This window comes from Petaurus breviceps, unplaced genomic scaffold, assembly GCF_028583685.1.
Source record: "Petaurus breviceps papuanus isolate PSGF00001 unplaced genomic scaffold, PetGlider_PUasm1.0 221, whole genome shotgun sequence".
Lineage (NCBI taxonomy): Eukaryota > Metazoa > Chordata > Mammalia > Diprotodontia > Petauridae > Petaurus > Petaurus breviceps.
The window spans coordinates 628,696-655,425 of NW_027185877.1; positions in this window are offsets into that span (position 1 = coordinate 628,696).

The following is a 26,730-nucleotide window of genomic DNA, read 5'->3' on the forward strand; positions in this document are numbered from 1 at the left end:
AATAACCCGAGAGAAAAATGCAGTGGAGATTAGGTTCCAAAATATAATAATAAAGTTGTGATTACTTAGATTGGAGAATGGAAAAAGGAAATGATTTTATAACCTTCAAAATGATGACTTGTGATAAAAGAAATTATCAGTTGTTTGCCTTCATTTAGTGAGGACAATACAAGGCATTATGAAATTAAATTGTAGCTGAAGGTAATGAAGACAGATTTAAATGCTCTAATCATAATCATGGGTTGTGCATATAGGGTCCAATGTATCAATGAGTATAGCATTGATAGTCATTTATTGGGAATTATTTCAATGTAATTCTACTTATGAGCAAAAATTATTAATTATTGTTAGAAAGTTATTTTTAGAACTTTGATTTCATGTGTATCTCTGATGGTCATTTATGAGCCTTAAGTATAACTCGGAAACTACTAAAAGGTACAAATTACTATTTAATTCATTAATAGGAGCAGAAGCAAAGAACCATGGGGAGAAATAACCATATTTGTTTCAATTCAACATATATTCACTAAATATTGGTTAAGGCACTGTCCAGCATGCTCAGAATATAGTCAGGAGCTTAAATAGTAGCAGTAGTATTTATTACTTAATTTTGATTAATTATTAATATTTAATATTTATATATTTCATATAATATATTTACATATTAATAATTTTTATTTATTTAGTAGCAGTATTTACATAATGCTTACTCTGTGGCAGATACTGTACTAAATGCTTCATAATTATTAACTTAATATTCTTTTCCACAACCTTGCAAAATAGGTGTTATTGTCATACCCATTTTATAGGTGAGAAAACTAAGATAAACAGAAGTTAAGTGACTTGCTCGGAGTCACACAACTAGTAAGTGTCCATGGCTGACTTTGAATTCAGGTCTTTCTGACTCCATTTCCAATGTTCTATCCACCTAGCTGCCTCATTCTACTGGGGCAACATGTACACAGATAAATACATACTATATTAAACTATATATACCTACTCTATTATGTTTATAATATAGTTACAGTTTTATATGTAGTTATGTTATATATGTGCATGTATATTACATATATGAAATAGATACAGACTAATTGGGAGGGACCACTCATAGCTGAGGATAACCCTTGTAGAAAGCAGTGCTTGAACTGAATTATGATAGAAGCTAAGGTTTCCAAGATATAAGGGGAGGGAGGACAAACCTTCTGGATATGGGGGACAATCTGGGCAATGGCATAGAAGCAAGAGATGAAATATTGTATGCTAGAAACAGAAAGTAAGCTAATTTGACTGGAAGGTAAAAGACTAGATCATGGGAAGTGGGCAGAGAAAAGAGTGAACTGTAACTGGCCTGAAAATATAGGCAATGCTAGACTAGCCTTTGAACTTTAAATGCTAAAAAAAAGAGTTTATATTTTATCATAGAAACAAAAAGGAGTTCCTGAAACATATTGATCAGGAGGTGAAACAGTCACACATCTTTAATTAGTCGAGAGAAAACAAGTTCATACCAAGGAAGACGGGCATAGAGGAGGATAAAGGTACAAAGCCTTGGAGTCTAATGCCAAGTTACAGGGCCATACATATTTCCAATGGATGTTGAAGACTTTCTTGATTACACTGGGTCATAATTGGGAAAATATTTTTTTTAAGATACAGGGAAATGTTTAATACCAAGTTGATTAAATTTAAAAATTTAATTTAAAACCTTAATTATCCTGGATTCCTAAAGTGCTTATTGCCAGCCTTAGCCATTTGAAGCATATATGTTGTTCTGTATTGTTAGTTTTCTTTTGAAATGTCCTTTGCATATCTTTTATTTAGATTGAATTCATGGAAGACAAGAAATACATCTCCCATTTCTTTGCCTATCCCAATATAGCCCACTATAATGCTTTGCATATATGTACTCAGTAAATGCTAATTATTTGGTCATTGAAAGAGAGATTAATGAATAATGAAAGTTGAAAGGAGCATGGGTTAGCTACATGATGTTCAGTCTTACATAGACTTTCATTTGATGCATTCAAAATACACAAAAGTCTTAAGACAAGAGGCTTGAGGAACAGAAAAAGAAATGCTAACACTCAAAACTATGTATTCTGTTCTTTAGAAAGAGAGCAGAGAAATCTAACTAATATAATTCACTTTCATTGTCTTACCATGTGGTTCATCGCAATCAGATGTATTTAAGGATGCAACTAAACCTGTCAGAAAGAGTAACAAAAGGGAAATATAGTCCTGATGAATTTTCATGCTGCTGACTTGTTGATCACTCCATCTTCTAGTCCTACTGCATAGAATATCAAATGTAGGCCTGCATCTTTTTAAAGTCATCAGATGAGTTTATTAATCATGGAGAAGAAACACAAAAATTTTCAAAAGAATAATGTTGTTTTCACTATTTCAAACCAACTCTAGTACTAATATAGCATACTCTTCTATTCTGCTGTTATTCTGATTGTAATATTTGTCTTTTTCCTTTTTGAAAATGGAAGTGCCAAGCTGTCAACACAGAACTATTGACCCAAGTCTGATCATTACATTTATCTGAGTTAATACTTCCAACTCAACACACTTTAAATCTAACTCATCTTCTCCCTAACCACACTGACTCTTCTGTATTCCCAAGATTCTGTTATTCGTGTAACCAGCCTGGCAGTCAACCAGACTTCAATTTCAACAGACTTGAATTTCAACAAATTTTCTAAGTGATTTTATAAAATCATGAAAGTAAGGTTGGAAGGGATGGACATCAGGAACCATCTGGTCCTAGCCATTCATTTCATAAATGAGAAAACTGAGGCTCTAGTAGGTTAAATGATATGCCAAACATCACATAGGGCAGGATTTGAACGCAGCTCCTTTGACTCCAAAATCTATTGTTCTATTCTTGAATTATTTCATTTTTTTCTTTTTTACTAGTATATAGCACTGTGCCCCATACATGATAGATGTTTAATAAATGTTTGTTGGTTGATTTATTGATTGATTACTCTGACATTTTTGTAAAGGGTAAGTGAAACAGGAGGAAAATTGGAGGCATGTGGTCCAATTGGCTGCTACTGAAATTATATTCACGAGAAACAATGAAGCCCTGAAATAGGGAAATGACATTGGGAAAGGAGAGAGATGATTTGAAAAATATTGTAAAGAATGAATCTGCAAATAATTGGGGTCCTCTAGAAAGTCCACAGAAGTGTAGTATGGAGTTTCTCTTAATTATGTCGAACAAATAACTTATATGTTGGCCCTTCAGTCTTGTACTCACACTTCATCAGTACAATTTGCCCCTCTGATTTGAAGGCTGAGTAAAGAACAATTCTTCAAACTTCCATTTAAAGAGGGCACTCAGGTCACCCATCTCTTTATTCATCACTTCTTTGATCTCCTCTGTCATGGCAGAGCTTTCTTTTGAGTAATTTCTTCCTGCATTAGATTGCAAGCTCCTTTAGGGCAAGGAACACAGTGATTAACACATACTAGGTGGTTAATGAATATTTACTGACTGGTGGCCTGATTGAATGACACTGTTATGATGGACTTCCTAGTCTGGGTATGAGAAAGTATGAGCAACTCCAGAATGGGTACTATGCCTATAATGGCATAGAAAACACCTGGAAATGGAGGGGGCAGTAGAAAGGAGACAACAGTACTGAAGTTGTCTGTCACCCATCCTCCTACAAACCACTTCATCTCACTCCCCCCTAAAAAAAATCTCCCAACTACCTTCAGTCAGCACAAACTGGTAGAGTGTGTGTGTATATATATATGTGTGTGTGTGTATATATATATACACACACACAGATACATAAAGATACAGAGAGAGAGAGAGACAGAGAGAGAGAGAGAGACTAAGTTGTCCAGTTAGCCTTAGCTCCTCTTTTCTTTGTTCACCAACCAAGCATTTCCCTGGGATAATTATTATGTCAGGGCTGTTACACTATGTAGACCTTTTTGCCCAAGTTCATTCTATACTTTGTGAACTTAATTTTTTTAAACAAAACATGGAGCTTTATATTTATACTTACAAAGCAAAGGGATAGAGATAAGGACTGGCACATGATTTCATGGATGAGGAAATTCCCTCAACCAGTGAAGAATGACACCTTTCCTCTAGCTTGTGTTTTTCTGGATCAATGTTTTTTAAACCTTTTCCAATCACAACCCCTTTTTGTCCAAGAAATTTTTACATGAGCCCAGGTATACAGTTATATAAAATAGGTATGCAAATAAAACTTTTACCAATAATAAATCATAAAGAACTATATTTTAAAACAATTCTTTGGTACACATATAATTTTACCATTTATTAAATTCTACACTCTCAATTCTGAGCCAAAGTGTTTATGGCAGCATTTGTTGGTATTATGTGGTGTGTTGGCATGCTCAGTGAAAAGTATGCAGGTTATATGTTCAAAAGCAAGGCACCAGTGAAGTCACATGATGCAACATGGTCAAGCACTGCCAGAAACACCTTGGATTCATTACACATTTGATTTTGAATTAAATTTTTGTCATTGAGCTTTCAGAAACCTTTTACTGTTGCCAATTTTTTCACACACCACCCCTTAAGAAGCGCTATTCTAGAGTACTGGCAACTTAGTTGACTTGGCCAGACTCATACAACTAGTATATGTCAGAATCAGAACTTGACACTAGTCCTCTCGATTTTGAGGTTGACTTTCTCTCCACTATATATTGTTGCCTCTGTTATCCTTAAAATGTTTTCTTATAAAATGGCATTTTAATAGTTAATCTATTTTTCTGGTCTTTTGAGATATTTTAAGATCCTCATCACGTCATCCATCAAGTTAACTAGCCCTCCCATCTCTGTGTCATATGTAAATGCAATAAGCATCCTTTTTAAGTCTTCATCCAATCCTTAAAGATCTGTGATTTCACTGGCTTGGGTATTCCACCCTCCTCTTATGTACATTATAATCTATCTATGCCATAGTACATCTGTCAACAATATACATTTATTGAGCCCCTGTTATGTATTTGTCTTTTGTGCATTTCAGTGACCAAATACTTTATCTTTCTGTAGCCAACCTGAAGATAAACCTAGAGATTACGTTGGTCCTTAGACAATAGATACACAATTTATCATCAGACCCATATTGTCAGCCTTTTTAATTTGGTAGAATTAACTATACTATGTGAAGATCTATCACAATCTTTGGGAAGCAGGGGTCTTCTCAATGCTACAACAAAGCCTTAAAACAGCACTTCTTAAACTGTGTGCTGTGACTTCATATGAGGTTGCAAATAAATTTGGCAACAGTAAACGGTTTTTGAATGTGCAATGATAAAAATTAATTAAAAATCAATTAAAGAATCTGAGGTATTTGTGGTGGCCACTTCACTGCAGCCTTGGTTCTGAACACAAAGCATGCCTGCTTTGCACTGCACATTCCCTCTGCTGAAATCTAAAAGGGGTCACGAGTGAAAAAAAGTTTAAGAAACCCTGCCTTAGAGCAGTTCTTCATAAAAGATCCCCATTCAAATCATTGATAAAATTTCAAACATTTTTCAATTGTGTCTGATTTGTTGTGACCCCCATTTAGGGTTTTCTTAGCAAAGATACTGGAGTAGTTTACCATTTCCTTCTCCAGCTCATTTTACAGATGAGGAAACTGAGGCAGACAGAATTAAGTTACTTGCTCAGGGTCACATATGTAGTAAGTATCTGAGACCAAATCCAAACTCAGAAAGATCAATCTTTCTGAGTCCAGGCCTGGCATTCTATCCACTATACCACCTAGGTACCCTTAATAAAAATACTAAACAGCTTAAAGGACCGACACTGGACATGTAACTTCATCATTATAAGAAGCTTTCCCAGGTGAGAAAATTCCTTCTACCAATTCAGGCCTCTGCTTTATCTACAATGTGTACAAAATTTGGGGGGAGAGAAGCAAACAGATAGATAAAAGCAAATTGTACATAGGATAAATAGGAAATAATTAAGAGGGAAGGCACTAGAATGAAGGAGGATTGGGAGAGGTTTCCTGTACATGATATTTTACATGGGACTTAAAGGAAACCAGGGATTCCAGTAGGTAAGGATGAGGAGGGAAAGAATTCCAGGCACAGGAAACAGCCACAGAAAATGCCTGGAGCTGAAAAATGATCAAGTATCTTGTTAATGAAACAACAGGGAGGTCAGTGTCACTTATTGAAGAGTATGTGGTAAGGAGTAGGAGTAACAGGACACAAAAGGAAGGGCCTAAGAAATGAGGGACATTAGGTGGCCAACAGGATTTTGTATTTGTTGCTGAGGTCATTGTGGAGCCACTGGAGTTTATTGGGTGGTAGTGGAGGTGAGTGCCATGGATCAGACCTGCCCTTTAGGAAAACTCTCTGCTGTCTCAGGGGTGGATGGTTTGGAGTAGGAAGTGACAAGAAAGGCAAACACAAGCAGGTTATTATAATAACTTGGGCGTGAGTTGGTGAGGGCCTGTACCAAAGTGATGGCAGTTTTAGAGGAGAGAGAGGGGGCATATACTACAGAGGTGAAATGGAAAGGCCCTGGCAACAGGTTGGGTATGGGAGATAAGAGACAGTGAGAAGTCAAAGGTAGCACCTATGTTGTGAATCTAAGGGATTGAGAGGATTTTGTTTCCCTTGATAGTAATAAGGATGTAAGGAGGCAAGAGATGAGAGTTAAAGGGGTGGGGAACCTTCTGCCTCAAGGCCACATGTGTCCCTCTGGGTCCTCAAGTGTGACACTTTCACCAAATCCTTATGTTAAGGGGTTGGAGATTTATTCTGTGAAATTTGGATCCAGTCAGAGTATCTAGTTTTGGACATGTGTCAAGTGTAACCTCAGAGTTGTTTTTTATTTGCAATTCTTTCATTGATAACATTTCATATAGATCTATACTTTAAATTAATGCTTCTAATAATAAAGAATAGAAATGATACCATAATACTTATCTGTCAAATTTAGCAAAATATGTTATTTAAAGTAACATTTCTACTTGTGAATTTCACATGACAAAAAAGTAAAATTAGCTTTATTCATGTTTTAAGAAATAAATGAGGAATGTTGACATTCTGATTAAATAATTCCATCTTATGAAATCAAGAAAAAATATTTAAAGAACTAAATTCAAGGTGACCTAGTATTTTGGATCAGAGTCTAGAGCATCAGTTAAACTGTTAATTAAAGGTAATAAGGGGGGGGATATTAAAATTTTTATTTGAAAATTTATAAAATATCATTATAATTTATGTATTGCCTCAAATTGCATTGCTAAATATTTACAATATAATAATAATTATAACAACAATTGTGTAAGAATATGCAATATAACTTTGCATATTAGAAAAGTTAGTCTAGCTCAGTGGATAAGGAGCAAACCTCAGTAAGGAAGAACTGAATTCAGGTTCTATTTCTGACAGATACTAAATGTGGGACCGTGAGCAAATCACCTAATCTCTTAGTGTGCCTGGGAAATCTTGAACTTATCTGGAAAATGAAGGAGTCAGATACAATTGGTAGAGGGAAGTTCTAAACCAGAATTCCCCCATAATGAAATCACAGGATTTTTACTTATCCCTTCAAAAAATTGGGATCAACTGGGATTAGGCTTCACTTAGACAGTAATAAGATGTATAGACTCTGGTTTAACATATGAGAATTTTTCCTCAACCTTAACATCCTACCTCCCTTCACCAGTCCCTTATATCTCTAACCATGGCCCTAGAGATTAATCTGATTTAGAAATTTAAAAAAAGAAAAAAAAACTCAGATCATTCTAACTTGTTTCAAGTTTCATTCATAAAGGCTTCCACTGTTTTTAGAAAACCACCTTTGACTAATCTCCTTAAAAATTTTGTTAATAGATTTGTTGTTGTTGTTTTTCTTTTAAAATAAGAAGGCAATTGTGGATTTCCTTGTTATGTTGTGACACTTTTTGGAACCCTATGCTCTGTCAGTTTATCAACATTTATTAAGCACCTAATGTGTTCCAGGCACTTTGTCAAGCATTAGGTATGCAAAAAAGACAAAAGAAACTCCCTGTGCTCAAATCTAATTTCCAGTCTAATAGTGAAGACAACAAGGACGCAAATATGTACAAACATACTATATACAGGATAAATAAGAAATAATTGAAAGAAAGAAGGCACTATAATTAAGGATTGGGAAAGGCTTCCTGTAGAAGATAGGTGCTTAAAGGAAATCAGGGATACCAGGATGAGGATTGAGGACATTCCAGGCTGGGCTATAGAGAAAATGTCCAGAGTCAAGACGTGGAGTGTTTTGTTTGTGGAACAGTGATATGAGATGACAATGAAAGGAAAAGAGAAAGCTCATGAGAAATTACTTCAATTTTTTTCCTCTGTAATATATAAGGCAATATTTTCCGTTGAGAAGGTTGACAGAGGGGGAGTCATGGGACATTTGAGGTGGGAAGAAACAATTTGGAAGAACCACTGTTGGAGAACAAGATAAGGGAGGTGTTGATGAGAGGTGTAGGATTGCCTAGTGATAGTGAATGCCCAGTTGAGCTTGTGTAATATCAATTTGTAGTGGATTCAGTCAGAATGGTTGCATGATCTTCTCTCCCTATATTTAGCAGCATATGCATAGGAACAAAGGTGGTGGATGATGGAAATTTTCCAAGTCTGAGACTTGGCAGGGTCAATTGTGGATATGATAAGAGAACCAGGAATTCAAGAGAACTAGACAGTATTGAATTTAACTTGTTCACTGTGGGATCAAGGTGGGGAAGAGAGTAGAGGGGGACTAGAGCCAGGGAAATGACCTGGGGGAGAAGTCAAGTGTTGAATATTTGGAAGTCATAGTGTGGATGAAGAGAAGGGTTTGGCAAGGGATGGCATAGAGAAGAGACATAGATTATGGTCAGATAAGGGGATTTCAAAATTCTTGAACATGGAAGTAATATATTTGTGGGTGATGGCAAGACCAAGTTTATGCCCATCTTTATGTGTGGCTGTGTAGAATAAGAAACCATGGGAAGTGAGAGTGCTGAAGAACTTAGTGGATAGTGTGGTTTCAACTCTGCCCAATGAGGGATTCCAAAAACTGTTTGGGTTTCATGATGTGTTGTGATGGAACCATCTCAAAGAATTCAGAGTCAGACCTCCTCTAATCCCAAGTATAGGCATTTTTTGAGATTGATCCTCTTATGAAGTGGGTTAAGTTCCAACAGGAACCAGAAACCAGATGGATTTTTATAGTGTAAACATGCAATTACATAACAGAAATTATGAATATTATAAAGGCAGGAAGGGTTTGTTAAGAGATTAAGTAATAGTCTAGGGGTGTCAGGCACAGTGGAACTGCGCATATGATTATCCACAATGTTATAGAAAAACCCATTTGGAAAGACATGTATGTATGATAATGGTATTATAATAAGCCTCTTTAAGTCATAAGTTCACTGTACATTAGCTCTTTATTATTACAGTGCAGGTGCACTGTACTTAAGGAAAGTGTACTTAAGGAAAGTCTCTTCTATTGTTTTGGGGCCCCCATCCTGCTTGGGCATCCTGTTGGTGCTTCTTCCTGATTGGCTGAGTATCGTGGTCCTGTCTGAGGCTAGATGGATGTGGTTATTGTTGAGTGCATGGACATACCTGCTTTTCCTGTGGGAAATATGAGGAATGGATTGGGGGGCAGTGGCTAACTAGAGGCAGTGGCTGGGATCCCATCACATGGACACACCTGTTAGTTCTATGAGAAAAGTGAGTTCATGGACACACCTGTTGTTGTAGTGAGCAGTGAGGCATATGTGGAGAAATTAGAATATTGAGTGGGAGGGAATGGAAGTGTCTAGGTAGGTGCAGTGGACCTGTTGTTCATTGGGGCCTATGAGGAAGTTAGAATATTGGGGCTGGGCATAACTTTAGTAGGATTCTATCAGATAGGGTGATGGATCATTTTTTTTTAAAGCAATCAGGGTTAAGTAACTTGCTCAAGGTTATACGGCCAGTTATTTCTGGGTGTGGTGCTGAGTATCTGAGCCCGGATTTGATCCAGGTCATCCCGACACTGGAGCCGGTGCTCTTACTCGCTGAGCCACCTGGCCTCCCCTAAGCAATTGGGGTTAAGTAACTTGCTCAAGGTTACACGGCCAGGTGTTTCTGGGTGGGTGCTAAGTGTCTGAGCCTGGGATTCGATCTCCAGGTCTTCTCAACACTGGAGCCCATGCTCTTTCTCGCTGTGCTACCTGGCCGCCCCAAGGGTGATGGATCATTGATATGTATTTTGAATTGGACAAGTAGGAGGGCAAAAGTGGGGGAAGAGAGAAAGACTGTAAGCCAGGTACTTAATTCATTGAGGAAAGAACAAGAGTGACCTGGACATCCATAGACAACAGCCACCAGGATTTTGATTGAATGGTAGAGATGAATAGCAGGAACCTCAATAGAAGTGGTTATCTAGGGATGGAGGTAGGGGATGCACTATTTGGCCTTAGTTAAAACAAATCCATGGGTTTGAGGTTCCTAGGAAATTGGCCCTCAAGAAAATGATACAATCATGAGCTTTATTTTTGTCAATGCAGAAAGCAGACAAACAGAGCATATACACACTATATGGCAAGATAAACAAACAGAGCTTTGTCCCCATATGCAAGCAACTTGATGTGCCCCAAGGGTGAGGGAGGTATGTTGGGGAGAAAAGACACTCAAAACTGGGATTTAGATGGTAAGGTTATATATGCTAAGAATTAGCTTGGATGATAACAGGTAATAGTGCTGATGTAGGAGGGAGGTATTACTAATCAAACCCATATGAGGTAGAAAAAGTTCTGAGCATCCTTTATCCATATACCAGGCTTGAGTAAAGCTAGGGTAAATGGAGTTTCTTTATCAGGGCCACAAAATAGTGGGAGGATCTAATGTTAATTATCTAAGACACCAGGAAGAGAATGATTCAAGGCCCTTGCAGTAGGTGGAGTTCATCCAATCAAAATGCTACAAGATTCATCCTCCTAACATATAGTTAACAGTGAGCAAGAAGTTTTGAACTCCCCTGTCTTGACAGGAACATGAGTGAGAGTGCAGCCATTACTAGAAGGGGTGGCCCCGGAAGCTGTATCATGAGGGAGGAGTTATGTTCCAGTAAATTCTAAATGGTGAAAAGAGAGGGAGAGGGAAGAGAGGGAGAGGTTTTTCATTTAGGATGAAAGAAATTTTGTTGCCTATTCCAGAGGACACAGTAGAAGGGAAGGATGGTGTTTGATTGGAACTTTGGAGTGGGAAGGTTGAGGGAGGTAGGGGTGAGGATGAAGTAGAGGAACTGGGTCATGGGGGATGGGCAATGGTGTTGGGGGTTCAGAATCATTGGGATATGAATGGTATGACTAGGAATGAGAACATTCATCACTGAGTGAAGGTGAGCTCCTGTACTCAGAGGTAGCTGGAAATATAGCAGAAGATGACTGCAGAAGGAGATGGAAGGGACAGTCAGTTGCTAAGATGAGAGTAAGTCCCCATTTCACCTCCCCTCTTCCTTCCAAAGACTAGAGATTAGATAGGAGACAGAGGAATTGAAGATGGGAGTCCCACTCTCCGCTACCTTTCCTTCTCATCTTCCTTCTAGGGCAGGGAAAAGTTTCACCTTCTGCACACTGGCTTTGTGACTCTAGGGGGATTGCTTAAACTCTCAGTGCTCATAAATCAACTAACACTATAAGTGACAGTTGTGTAGTTCTGATTTGCATTGGTAGGACTTTTGTCACCAATATTTCTCCAAATCTGAAAAATCATGGGTCCTTAACCCCCAAGTCACACCATGAGTTAGCCTATTTGGTAATATGCCATAATATAGTAAAAGGCATATCCAGATCCATAAAATCCTAAAAGGGAAGACTTCCAGAACTGTCTAAAGAATTTACTCATTCCTTTGATAGATATTTATTAGGCACTTACTATGGGCTAAACAGTTTTATCTGGAGGATTGAAATGTATATAATCAAATTCAATCATATTTGAAATATTATGTGCAAGTCATTGTGCTAAGCATTGGGGATATAAAAAGCCCAAGTGTCTGATTTCAAGGAAGTTACAAAAAATAGAGGGGTGTGTGTGTTCAAATACAGCATTTTGTGTAGGGAACTCCTAAAATAATGGGTTGGGTCTCCCAGATGCTTGTACCCATGAGATCAAGATACTCTATTAATTTACAAGCCTATTGCTCATGAGCTCATGCCAATGTTCTCCTTTATTTGATCCAGGACTTCTTTGATCTGTCTCCTACACAAAAATTATGATACAAGGCAGAACATGTGATTAAAGAGAGATCATATCCATCTGGGATGACTAGGGGAAGATCCACAGAAAAGTTATCATTTGCATTTCCTTGAAGCTTAAAAGAATGGGGTGATGTCAGAGGGCATCAGTGTCAAAGGAAGTCTATTCCAGGCATACCCTTAAGAAGCTTACTGTCGAATTCTGTGGTCAAGGCATCTGTATGGATGACTACTCTAGAAAAAATGTATATGTGCCGTAAGGGAAATGTAAATAAATGCTTCGATGTTTGGAGTAAGAAAATATTTCTGTGTGGGATGATTCTCAAAAGCTTAATGGAGAAAGAATGAATGTGAAATGGAGAAGGAAGGTGAAAATGGCAGATAAAGGAGTCAGTATATTCTGGACAGCTTCAGGTTTATTCTATAAGGGTTTAAACAAGTCCAATTTGTTTTGGAATCTATTCCTGTCACCTGCATGCAGGTTTTGCCTTCTCTTGTTTGCCACACATGTAATTCTAACCTCACACTGATTTCCGATGAGTTGCAGAGAGAAATCAACAAAATTGAATCCTCAAAGGATATGGCAATAGGGTTATCCTGTACATTGTAAAAACAAACCAAAATATTACAGCCTGATGTTAGTCAGTGTAAATTGTTTTTTTAAACTCCTCATGTGGCACACTAATACTTCTTTTCCTCAATTAAAGAAGTTCCAGTCTAGAACAATGACAAAAATGGCAACAAATGAAGAAAAAGCCAGAACAATATGTGGCTTCAGAAAAATGGATGTAGAAGGGTGTCAAATAGTAGGGAATTTAATTTTTAATTGTCATTTATGTCCCTGCCTACAGTGTGATTGTGACATCCTTCACAAGTACATCACTGGTTCGTTTTATTTTTAGTACCTTTTTTAACAAAAATAAAACTCAGCAGGACACATTTAGTAAAAGGTGATGTTCAGTTATAATTTATCTAGCAAGAAAATTCTTCATTTGAAAATGATAGCAAAAAAACAAGAATCCTCAACTCCACCCTCCACTCTCACCCAATGCACAGCCATCACATTTCCTCAGGAAGGATTCTTTGCTTATGTGTTCAACACCTACCTTCAAAGCATCTTTCAGCTACTTGCAAAACTCTTTAATTGCATCTGAAAACAAATAATTTAGTAAGGAAACTTCACTTCTGTAATTTACTAATGCAGGCTTAGGCCACGAAGCCACCCACAGTAGTTCAATCTCAAAGACATCTAAATACTGCCAAAAAGAGAGGAAAAGTGTTCTCAGTAAAGACTCAAAATTAGAACATTTTCTGTGGTTTCTATTTCTAGTAAATTACTGTTCATTTTTAGGATCCAGACTCCATCTCAAAATCCAGCTTTTAGAACTCATATCATAAAAAATGACTAAAGCAATGGACAGTAAGTAGGGGAACACATTCTATGAATGACTAAAAATGACCATTCAGTAAAATAGAAGCCCCATGTCTTTGTATTCTTAGCACCTAGCACAGTGCACAGTGCACTGAGATGCTTAGCAATTGTGTGTTGAATTGAATTAATTCATTCAACAAACATTTATCACTGACAACAAGCACAAGATGATTTTGTAGATGATTCATGGAATAGAAAGATATCTAATTCAGCTTGCAGAAATTGATTATATTGTTATGATATAGACTCATGTGCAGTTAGTTTGTTGAAATATATATTTCCTATAGTACCCAGTACAATAAAAGCTCATAGAATTGTTATAAAAATCCATCCTTCCAGAGACTCTTGCATGAAAGCCATCAATAGTTCTTAGTTCAAGATGAATGAAACTAGGTAAGATCTTTGATTAGATTCTGTAATTATAATTGAGAATGTTTATTTTTTTGCTGAAGGAATAATTTAAATGAAAACCACCTTTGATTTAGTGGGTAATGATAAGTCATGAGTGGATAATGACAAGCCAACTGACTATACAGATCCAAAGAGAAATATAGAGCCCTTGAGTGAGAAGATTGCGTGACCATGATTCAAGAGAAAAACCATGCCTTACATCCACTAGGAAATATGGTTTATGTAGCATTTTAATAGGTGTTAGTGGAATCCATGTTTTTGGTACCTGCTGTAACTGGATAATTTGACAATTACCATGTGACATTTGTGGTAATCAGCAAAGAGAAGTATTGGGACTAGAGTCATATACAAAATTACAGAATCTCAGTTCCTGGTCACCATTGGCAAATCATGCCTACTGTAATCCAGCCATGATCTTCATTCTCTTCATTCCTCTCCTATCAGAATCTTGGACTCTGTTCCTGGAACCACTTTCGGCTCAGAAAGCTGAATCTTTGCCTTAGCCTGTGTGGAAACAGGATTCCCTGTCACTACACCATCTCCTGTCCATGCTGGCCCACTTTCAATTTTTTGCTCTCTTTAATGTGCTGTCTTCCACCATTAGAATATAAAGTTTGTCCATTGTCCAGGCAGAGTGATTGGCAGGCCAATAAATTACTCCATCAATACATTTATCTTGGAGAGACATAATAGATTTAATAAGATAAAGGGAAGAAGATAGATTGCATCTCCGAAAATGAGTAATGCTTTCAGAGATTTCAAAGTATTACTGAGACAAACAAACAAAAACTACCTAAACTGTTTCAGTAACCTGTTGGTTTATCCTTCTACTTCAAGTCTTACTACATTCCAGTACATCAAATTAATATTACTAAAAGTACAGATCTGTCTGTGTTTTGTCCCCATCTTCCCCCATTCAATTAATCCTATTGGCTACCTGTCACCTCCATGATGAAATATAAAATCATCTGTTTGACATTCAAATTCCTTTACATGTCCCCCTCCTAACTTTCTCCTTATTCCAACATGCCCTGCTGTCCTAGTACACTAGTATCTTTGCTATTCTTTCAACAAGATAAAATTCAGACTGAGGATTTTTACTGTTCATTCCCTGTATCTTTTTTACTCTCCTTCCTCATCTCTGCCTCCTGGCTACCCTGATTTCCTTCAAGTGCCAGCTAAAATGTACAGGTTAACAAGTGGGAGGTGGGATAGGAGGGAGGGAAATATAGTCAGTCTTTTACAATATATCTACTATGTTATTGTTTTGCATTAGCCACACATGTATAATCTATACTGAACTGCTTATCTTCCCAGTGAGGGTGGGTGGTTAGGGGGAAAATGGGGAGAAAATTTGTAACTTAAAATCTGGCGGAAATGAATGATGTAAACCAGAAGCTAATAAAGCATTTGGAAAAATAAAATAAAATGTACAGGTTAGAAATTTATAAAATAATTACTGTTCCAATCTGTAATGACAAAATATCCATTTTATCTACATGTTTCAAAATTCTACTCAAGTCCTTACCTTCATTTTTTGCTTGTCTTTTGGTTAGATTTGGCAGAATCTGAGAGGAGTAGATTGGCATCCTCAGTATTATAGTTTTGCTATCTGTTTCTCTCTACAACTTGATTAACATTTCCTTTAAATATTTAGATGGCATGTCATTTGGTCATGCATATTAATTGTTGCTATTAATTCACTTTGTATGGTGCCTTTGGGTATAGTCTCCCTGATTGCATATTTTAATCAAGTTTGCCACTTGTTACCTTGTCTAAGATTATGATCCCTATTCATTTTTTGAGTTTACCTGAAATATGGTTGATTTGGTTGTAGCTCATTATTTTAATTCAGTGTGAATCTTTCTTTTCCAAGACTTTCTTGTAAGCAATATATTGTTGGATTTTGCTTTCTTATTAATTATGCTATCCTGCCATTTTGTGAATAAGTTCACTCTATTCACATTCAATTATCATTCTTCTGTCTTTCAAATCATGCTCTTCTTCTAGACTTTTCCCTCTACTCCCTCCATCCTTTACAAAGAAGGTGTTGAGAGTATGCTTAGCACAATTGATCAGTATTTTATCCAATCTTCTTCTGTTCCACTACTTTTCTTTCCTTTCTCTCCATGTACCCACCTGATTCCTTGTTGTGTTTAATTTCTACACCAAATTTTGTACGTGCATCTCTTCTATCATTTTTGTCAGGTTCAGATGAGGATGAGATGAACATGTAGCCAACTCCTTCTTCCATATTTGTATAGTTTTCTTGAGTCACCCAGTTTTGTGAGTTGGTAAATTCTACCCTTTCTTCTCTCTTTCTTTCCTGGAGTATTTGTTTTTTCCTCCCCTTTTCTCCTGTTATCGTCATGAAAATATTACATCACTGTTCCCAGAAAATTTGTATTTTTTCCCCTCTGTATTTTGTTTCATTTTTCTGGTAGATAAGTTACTGGAGTTCTCAAAGAATATAGTCTATCTGTCTTTCAAAGGAATCCATTGTAGGTTCCTGGAAAGTGAAAGGCAGTTGGAGTAAGAGGATCCAGTTTTATATTTACTTTTATTTGTCCACCTTTATGACTTTGAGCAAGTCATCCTACCCTTCCGTGTTTCCCTTTCTTCATCTGCAACACACAAAATAAGACAAGATGACTTCAAATTCTCCCCTCTCCCCCCTGTCATATCTATGACTATGATCTATGCCTTTGCTCATTCCATTTCTATGCTTGAAATGCCATATCTCTGTTAATCCTGTCTGTTGGAATCACAGGATATTTTTTCTAGATGTATCAAAATAGAGATGTGCAGGGCCATCTCTTTAGGGGACATTAGAACTATGAGGTCTTGTAAAGAACAGTGATGGGATTTGGGGTAAAGTATTCAGTAGTAGGCCTCGGGATCTTCCTGGGGTAGACTTGCAGTGACCACAGACATCTATTTGTTACTGTAAACTTCTCTATGAAATGGTTTTACTTTATCCAAATTCTCAAATGAATATGTAAGCTCAAGGGTTAGAGAGGGTACTCTCTCCTTTGATTCACATCACAACATTCATACCTGCTCAACCTATATGACTCTTAGTCCACCCAACATGCTGGTGATCTTCCTCCTTTCTTTTGATATCTCGGGGTTACCAATGGATAACTTAAATTGGATGCCTCTTATCCCTCCTCTTTGCCATAAGAACAGCCTCTCTTTTCTTCTTGCCTTCCCTGATGAGAAATTTGTTGCTATGTTTCTGCAGTTGGATATATGTTGTAGTCTGCACCTCATTACTGTCCTCTGTGTGATACTCATGTTTGCTTCTCTATAAGAGAGTTGTATTCATTCTTATGCAATGCAATAATAACAGTGGTTTATGTTGATCCCATAAAATATAAGAAAACTTTTTCTTCTTTCTTTAAAAGAAAACTATATTTATGCAACTAATTATACACCAAAAGCTTTATATGGAAGACTGCTTCTTGCTGGTCAGATGGGGCATTCTCTAGAGACAGAAAGCATGGCTCCAGGCCATCTTGCTATAAACACAAACAAATACCAATGGGGAACATTTCATTTCCCTGCCTGGAAACCATTCAAGAACTAGGTTTCATTCCATCTGAAGTTAAACTCCAATTAAGAAAAATAAGGAAAAAAACATACAGAAAAAAGAATGAGAAAATGGGGGAATGGGGGCAAACCATTCAATTCCCACTTAAAAGAATTTTAATCAGATTATTCTGAAAAATTAGAACCTGCAATTTGGCCTTTGATTCTCAGCCTCAAGGTCAAATGGCTTTTCAGCAAAATTCTAAGCAAAGGCCAGAAATAGCCAATTTTCACTACTGGAAATGTCCAACAAAAGTTGGATGATTGCTTTCAAAAGGATGCAGTAGGGATTCATTCATTCATTAACTAGGCTTGAACCAGATCACTCCTTTAACTCTAAGAGTCTATGATTTCCACATAGATTTTCTTTATTTTTTCTAAGGTTGTCAAAAAGAGCAGGGTTTAAACTTACTATACATGGTTCAAGAAGGCTGAATTAGATCCAATAAAGGTCTTTTACAGAGAGGTAAATTTCAGTTCAATATAAAGAACAAACGTTTCTCAAAAAAGTCACATGAAAACTTCATTATGTATTTAAAAGGAATAGCAAATTATACATTGTAGATTTGCAGTTTCATATGCAATCATCTTTTTTCCTATTCTAATATGTTATTGAAATGCTTCTTTTATTTCTTAAGTTTAGCATAAAATAAAATAAAAATAATTCTGTCCAAAAGGGGAAGGGACTTTCTTACAGATTAGGAAGCTCTCTGTTACTGAAAATATTTACTTCAGAAAGAGGCCTGCACAACCTGAGACCCACCAAAGGATTTTAGGAGGCCCATGAAAAATGTCATTTTTTGTGGGCTTCCATAAATCCTTTTGCAGACCAAAGAATATCTTAAACAAGTGTTGGTGCAAGTGGCCTATTAAATTTATTCCAACCCCCTAATTCTAAGACCATTTATTTCATATTATCTTTGTATTTTAATGGATCTCTCTGTCTTCTATGTGTGTAATTCTATCATTAGTACAGATAACAACCTAGCTTCTCAAGCTGAGACAATCATCCACATCCCTTTAAAAAATCCTCCACAGGTGATAGACTCAACACACACAACTTATAATATCTTTGTGGATACCATCAAAGTATATAAGTTGACATTATATTATTCTTGAAATAGACAGCATAACTAGACTACCTCCTTTTGTAGCTTTACATATTATTTATGTGTGAAGTAGTATAGCACAGTAGAATGAACATTGAATTAGGATTTGAAACACTTGACTTCAAATTCTGGCCCTGTTGCTTATGACATATTTGACCTTGTTCAAGCCAGGCTCTCTGGCCTTCAGTGTCCTCATATATAATAAGATGAAGGGAATGGGAGATGTTAAGATGTTCCTTTTAAAAATTATTTGTTGAGAAATGAATACTCAGCAACAAGCACAATTATTGCATATAACAGAACGGGGAAGAGGCTCACATATGAAACCTGAATTTTTGTCATGTGTAGTTTGTTTATTTTTAAGAAGTATATGTGTGTGGATAGATATGTGCAGCGTTTCCCAAAAGCTTTAGTACATTTCAGGGAACTAAAGATTGCCAAGTGGGAATTCTCTAGCCTGGTTAATTATTGGTCTTTATTTTAATTGCAGGGGTTAGAATAAGAACTCCTTTAGGTGCTTTCCGTGTGTTATTGGGGAGGTTGGAGCTGCAGCTCTGCTTGAGCTTGAGAATTCTGAGCTGCAGTGATGTAAAGCCTCTTGGTTCACCATCTTCACTGTCCAGCACTAATGTAACAAGCTTCCAGGAGGTGGGGGACTGCCTCAAGAATAAAACAGCAAATTGGCCCAAGTCAGAAAAGCTTCTGAACAGGTCTACGGAAAAGTTGGACCCAAGAATACCTATGGAACTTTTAGTCAGAGGTAAGACAGAGAGACCCAGCTTCATTCAGTTAATAAATGAATACATTATTGAGCAAAGTACTTTCCAGTCCTGAATCCTCTGATCTTATGTCCTTTCTGTTGCTTGTTACAGACAGATAATAATTAGTAACATGCTGCAACTTACTTATACTGATCATGTGTCTTTCTGTTGCCCTTTGGATCACTTAAATATAGCTCGTTAAAAAAATCTTGACTATCAATTCAGGAAACCTTTGGACTTTTTATCTCTTTACATTTCCCAACACTGCCTTCAAGTACTCTACCTTGTCTCCTAGTGAGTCATTCTTTTCTGATATCTCATCTCAATCTTTCTTTAAGCATGGGAGCAAGGTACAGGAATAAGCAGATGTTGTGAACACATTACCATCTTCCTGCCTATCAGACATCTCTAGTCATGCATCTCTTGTCCCAAACAATGATGGCTGAGTCCCACAAGGCAGTAAAAACATCCCTATTTGGGTACCCATTTACAAGCCTTCAGTGTACTGCAGTTTTAAAAGAGGCTGCTGGTAAATAGGCCACTGTGATTGCTAACAATTCCCTAGGGGCAACATCCCTATGCCAGGCATGTTCCTGCCAGTTTGCTTCTGCTGCTGCCTGGGAAAACAGCCTTGTTTTGTAATGACATCCAACAGGCAAACACCTTGAGGGCGTTTAGCTTCAAGATGCCTTTCTTGGGAATGCAGACTGGCAACAGGCACACAGGACAAGTTGGCTACCTGCAGAATGAGAATCACCTAGACCAAGGGAGGAAAAGATAGAATAACATTAAACTCATATTTCAAAAGTGTGCCTGAATCCCAAGTTCAATAGAGAGCTTCATACACATTAATGCAGCTACTCTGAACGGATTTTCTTCTCCTAATAGAATGTAAGGTCCATGAAGGCAGAGACTGTCTTATTTGCATGTATTTGTAACATGTATCCTAGACAACCATAGCAAGTGGTTAATGAAATCTATATGCATCTATGTATTCATTATGTATGTATGTATCTATCTTTTTATCAAACTTTAAATTTTTTATTGCAATGGATTGCAAAATTCATCCAGCACAACAGATGCAAATTTATAGGCAGCTCTGTGGTATAGTGGATAGAATGTAGACTTGAAATTAGGAAGACCTGAATTTGAATCCTGTCACAGGCACTTTCTAATGCTATGGGTCTGAGTAAATCCTTTGATCTTAGTTTCCTCAAATGTAAAATGTTGATATGAGTAGCACCTGCCTCACAGGATTATTTACAGGATTGAATGAAATAACATATATAAAAGACGTTGTGAACCTTAAAGACTCAAATAATTATCAGCTATTTTCCTGTTTTTTTAATTTTTTATTTACTTTTAGTTTGCAACATTCAGTTCCATAATCCTTGAGTTCCACATTTTATTCCCCTCCCTCTCCTTCCTTCTTCCCCCCCCCTCACCCAGGGTGGCATGCAACCCAATATGGGTTCTACAAATACCTTCACACTAAACATTAATCATATTGTAGAGAAGAATTTTAACCAGTGGAATGAACGAGAAAGAAGGGACAAAACAAAACAAAAAAGAGAGAAAGCAAGTAGTTTGCTTCAATCTACATCCAGACTCCATAATTCTTTCTCTGGATGTGGATAGCCTTTTCCATCATGAGTCCTTTGGAGTTGTCTTATAACTTTGCATCGCTGAGAGGAGCCCAGTCTATCAAAGTTAGTCATGGCGTGTCTGTAATTGTGTACAAAGTTCTCCTGGTTCTGCTCTCCTCACTCAGCATCAGTTTATATGTCTGTCCATGTTATTATAAAGTCCGTCTGCTCCTCAATTCTTATAGCACAATAGTATTCCATTACATTCATATACCACCACTTGTTTAGCCATTCCCCAACTGATGGGCATCCCCTTGGTTTCCAATTCTTTGCCACCACAAAAAGACCTGCTATAAATATTTTTGTGCATACGGGTCCTTTTCCCACTTGTATTTTCTCTTTGGGATAAAGCCCTAGAAGTGGTATTGCTGGGTCAAAGGGTGTGCACTTTTTTATAGCCCTTTGGGCATAGTTCCAAATTGATCTCCAGAATGGTTGGATCAGTTCACAACTCTGTCAACAATGCACTAGTTTTTCATTTTTTCCTCATCTTCCGCAGCATTTATTATTTTCCTGTTTTGAATTCTTAGCCAATCTGAACAGTGAGATGTGGTACCTCGGAGTTGTTTTGATTTACATTTCTCTAATCAATAGTGATTTAGAACATTTTTATATGCTTATAGATATCTTTAGTTTTTTCCTCTGAAAAATGTCTGTTAATATCCTTTGACCATTTATCAATTGGGGAATGACTTGCATTCTTATAAATTTGACTCAGTTCTATGTATATTTTAGGAATGAGCCTTTATCAGAGACATTGGTTATAAAAATTCTTTCCCAATTTTCTACTTCCCTTCTAATCTTGGTTACATTGACTTTATTTGTACAAAAACTTTTCAGTTTAATGTAATCAAAGTTACCCATTTTGTATTTGGTAATGTTCTCTATCTCTTGTTTGGTCATAAATTTTCCCCTTCTCCATAAATCTGACAGGTAAACTATTATTTGTTCTACCAGATTGCTTACAGTATCAGCATTTATATCTAGACTGTGCACCCATTTAACTTTATTTTGGCATATACTGTAAGAAATTGGTCTATGCCCAGTTTCTGCCATATTATTTTCCTGCTTTCCCAGAAGTTTTTGTCAAATACAGAGTTCTTATCCCAGAAGCTGAAGTCTTTGGGTTTATCAAACAGTAGATGACTATAGCCATTGACAACTGTGTCTCAGGTACCTAATCTATTCCACTGATCCACTACTTTATTACTCAGCCAGTACTAAGTAGTTTTGATGACTGCTACTTTATAATAGAGTTTTAAATCTGGTATGGTTATGCCATCTTCCCTAGCATTTCTTTTCATTAATTCCATTGATATTCTGGACCTTTTGTTCTTCTAGATGAATTTTATTACTATTTTTTCTAGCTCTATAAAATAATTTTGGTAGATTGATTTTTATGGCACTAAATATGTAAACTAATTTAGGTAAAATTGTCATTTTTGTTATATTAGCTCAACATAGCCAGTTATTTTCATTATTATGATGTAGTATAATGGAGAAAGTAATACCCTGTTTATTTCACTTTCTTATTTCTTGACCTTATTTTTTTCATCCCCTATAGATTGCTGCCCCACTTTCTGCAATCACTCCTGAAAGTAGAGAAGATGGTAGTCACCAAATTAGCACATAATTAGTAAATGAAGACATAGGGTCATATATTAATAGGTCAAAAGGATCCTAGCAGTCATCTAGTTCCATCCTCTTGTTTTACAAATAAGGAAACTGAGACCCAAGAGCATGTAACTTGCCTATGGGCACATAAATGGCACATACACCATCAGATATAGAATATGAATTCAGGTCATCTTCCCAAACCAGCACTCTTGATTTCACATTATTTCTTTTCTCTAGCTACTTTTTGCTATACTTTTTACCTCCTCCATCCCCCACTAAACTTCAACACCTCATATTTTTGTTGTTCAATCACGTTCAACTCTCCATGACCCTTTTTGGGGTTTTCTTGGCAAAGATACTGAAGTGGTTTGCCATTTCCTTCTCCTGCTTATTTTACAGATGAGGAAACTGAGGCTAACAGGATTAAATGACTTGCCCAGGATCACACAGCTAGTAGCTGTCCAAGGTCATCTTTGAACTCTAGATGCAGACCTCCATCGATTGCACCTCTTAGGGGCCTATATTCATGTAATTGTAATGCCAAGCAAAGACAACTTCCCAAGGTTCAAATTACCAGCATAGGTGCTCTCCATTTTAGTCAGTGAAAAATTAAGAACAGAGAAGATCAAAATATGACATCATTCAAAATACAGCATTTACTAAGTGTGATTAAATAATCTCCAAGTACTACCCTACCCCAGGACCTTACATTCATTCAATCAATTACAAAGTCCCTGTTCTAAATACTACTCCACCCCTAGGCTGTACCTTCATTTAGTCCACCACAAAGCCCCTCTTCTCAAATGGAGATTAGTTTCCAATCATAAGTAAAGTACATTCATTTGTTCAATCATAGAACACAAAAAGGTCAAAAGTTCCCCACCCCTGGATCACAATTGAATCTACCCCAGAGTTACAACAAGTTTAAGCACAGCACTTAATACCCAAATGGAGGTCTTTTTTTCATCTTGACACTAGGCAAGTTCTCAGCAATCTTTGTTCCTTTTGGAGACAATGCTTAGCAAGGCCACAAGATACATTGCCAGTCTCTTCATTAATTCATTCTCTGTCTGCAGAACAGTCCTAGGACCCCTGAAAACATTAGCAAAACCCTCTTCCAGGATTTCTGTAAACATACAATAAGAAAATCCTTCTTCAGGGCTTCTGAACCAACAGCAAGGTTCCAACTCCTCTGCAACAACAGCACTGTCCTTCACCAGTGGACAGTATTCACTCTGTCTGCAGAACAGTCTCAGTAGCTCTGAACCAACAGAAAGGTTCCCAGGCTTCTGCAACAACAGCACTGTCTTTCACCAATGGAAAAATCTGGCAAAACAACATCAAAACAGAGAGACAAAGTACCAGCATAACAGCCATGTCTCCTCAGTCTTTGGCAGCTCTGGGTGGCAGATCTCAAAAGTCCTGGGCAATTCAAACTGGCCCTCAGCAATCCTCTCAGTCTCTCTCTGCCTCCAAAGGTGCTGCTTCCAAAAAGTTCTTCTGCCTCTCTCTCGTGTCTCTCCAAATCTATGTCACCAGCTCCTCCCAGTTCAGCACTCTCTTTTTATGACAAGTCCATCCCACAAGTGGGATTAACAAGCTCTGGGTTTTAACACAATCAAACCAAAAACAAAGCCAATACAGGGGAATCTTTAAATGCCATACTATTACAATTCAGTACCTCGTATTTAGCACAAATGGCTTAAATTTCTTTTTTGTCTGAGAAAAATGTTGTATTTCCCCACACAATAATCACAAACATATAATCATTGCACCGCTTTTGTTTTGTTTTTTGTCCAAAAATTTGTTTGGAGCCTTTCATTGCATAATCACTGTATAATTCTGTTCCTTATATCACTTAAAAGGTAAACAGAGCAGCAATGTATGTATCGATGGCATATGGATACACATTTATCTCTCATGCATGGTGAGCCCTGAGCCTAGAAGTCTCAGCCCATACACATTGTCAGTATATTTCCATAAATCATCTTGCATGGTTTGTTTAGAGTGCTGCAGTACTAATGATAGTATCACTAAGCCCAATGAAGACCTGTAGTAGCAAGGAGAGAGGGCAGGGAGGTGAAGCTGACGTGTGTAAGTCACGTGATATGGAAAGACTTGCATCTTCCAAAATTTAAAGTATATTTATGAGTATTCCATGTATCCTAATCTTTCACCAAAAAACAGTGTAGTAATAAATGATTTTTAAGTAATTGCAGCACAATTTTTCCAAAGTTTCACATAATGGTCTTTTTGCAAAAAAAAATAAAAAATTGGCATAAAATCTTGCAGTGATTTATGTGGTGAAATATGGTAGAAGCTACTCAGGGGAGTTCTTTTAAATTTCCTCTTCTACTCCCAAAATTTGTCAGCATCATCACCTATTTTCTACTTATTTTCACCAAAACATTCCTACCTGTCACTGAGTCTAACTCTCCTATGTGTACCTTTTTCCCTTTCCCTTCAGTTTTCTTCAGGCTAGTGCACTAGCACTCCTGAGAGGAAGTTATAGGATGTGGCTGGAATCAGGAAGACTTGAATTCAAATCCTATCTCCATTGCTTATGAGTCATATGACCACGCAAGTCACTTTGATTCTCTGGGCCTGGTTCCTTTTCTGTAAAATAGAGATGATAATGGGCAATAATATATGTAAAGTGCTTTACAAACTTTAAAAAATCTATAATGTCAATTATTAGTATCCCACTTTCTTCACTGTTTTCTTCCCACCATATTTTGAACTTGCCTAAAACTGAACTATTCTAAAGAAATTTCTAAAGAAATTTCTCTGTGATTTCCTTAATCCCATTAAGTTACTTTTACATCTCTTTCCTCCCTACTGATGGTAATTTTTTTAAAGTCTCTATTATCTTACCATCAACCTATCACTCAGCTCCTGGCAACCTCTTTATATTATTCTTTCAAAAGTTAACAGTGACTCTCAAGTATCCCAAATCACTAGCCTTTCCCCTTCACTTCTAACCCTCATTGACCTTTCTGTAGTATTTGACCTCATTGATCATTTCCTACTTGTTGGTAGTCACCCTATTCTTGGCTTTGTAGATAATGTTTATTCACTCTCCCATGTTCCAAAGCTATTTTTAAAATTTTTTCTTTATCATTATATGTTTTCCTTTATTTTTAAAATTTTTCCTAATCTTTTCCTAATCTCTACAGGTACTTTTCAAATCAGTGACAAAGTCTTGTCAATTTTACTTCATAATCTCCCACCCTCCCTCTCATTTTTTCCCTTCCTCCCTCCCTTCTTTCCTTCCTCATTCCATCACCTTCCCTCCTATCTTTCTTTCCTCCCTCACCTTCTCTCCCTCCTCTCTCTCTGTCTCTCTGTGTCTCTGCCTCTGTGTCTGTCTCTCTGTCTCTCTCTTTCTCTCTGTCTCTCTCTCTCTCTGTGTCTCTCTGTCTCTGTCTCTGTCTCTGTCTCTCTCTCTGTCTCTCTCTGTCTCTCTCTCTCTCTCTCTCTCTCTCTCTCTCTCTCTCTCTCTCTCTCTCTCTCTGTCTCTCTCTCTCTCTCTCTCTCTCTCTCTCTCTCTCTCTCTCTCTCTCTCTCTCTCTCTCTCTCTCTCTCTCTCTCTCTCTCTGTCTCTCTGTCTCTCTGTCTCTATCTATCTCTCTATCTCTCATCACACACAAACACAGCATAGTGTGTTACCTTTGAGTCAAGACAGGAAGCAAACAAATACAGAATTGGAATTTTCAAGCCCCACTTCTCATACATACTTCTTGTATCACCCAGAGTCAGTTCCTAAACATCTCAGTGGTTTAGGCCAGAGGTGTCAAACACACAAAAATTCTGATTATGAAGAGAAACAGATTAAAATGTAAATGGGAAATATCTAACAAAATAAATAAAAATACAATAAAACATAGATAACATTACATATTAAACTAAATCAATATGCAGCCTTCAGGAATCCTT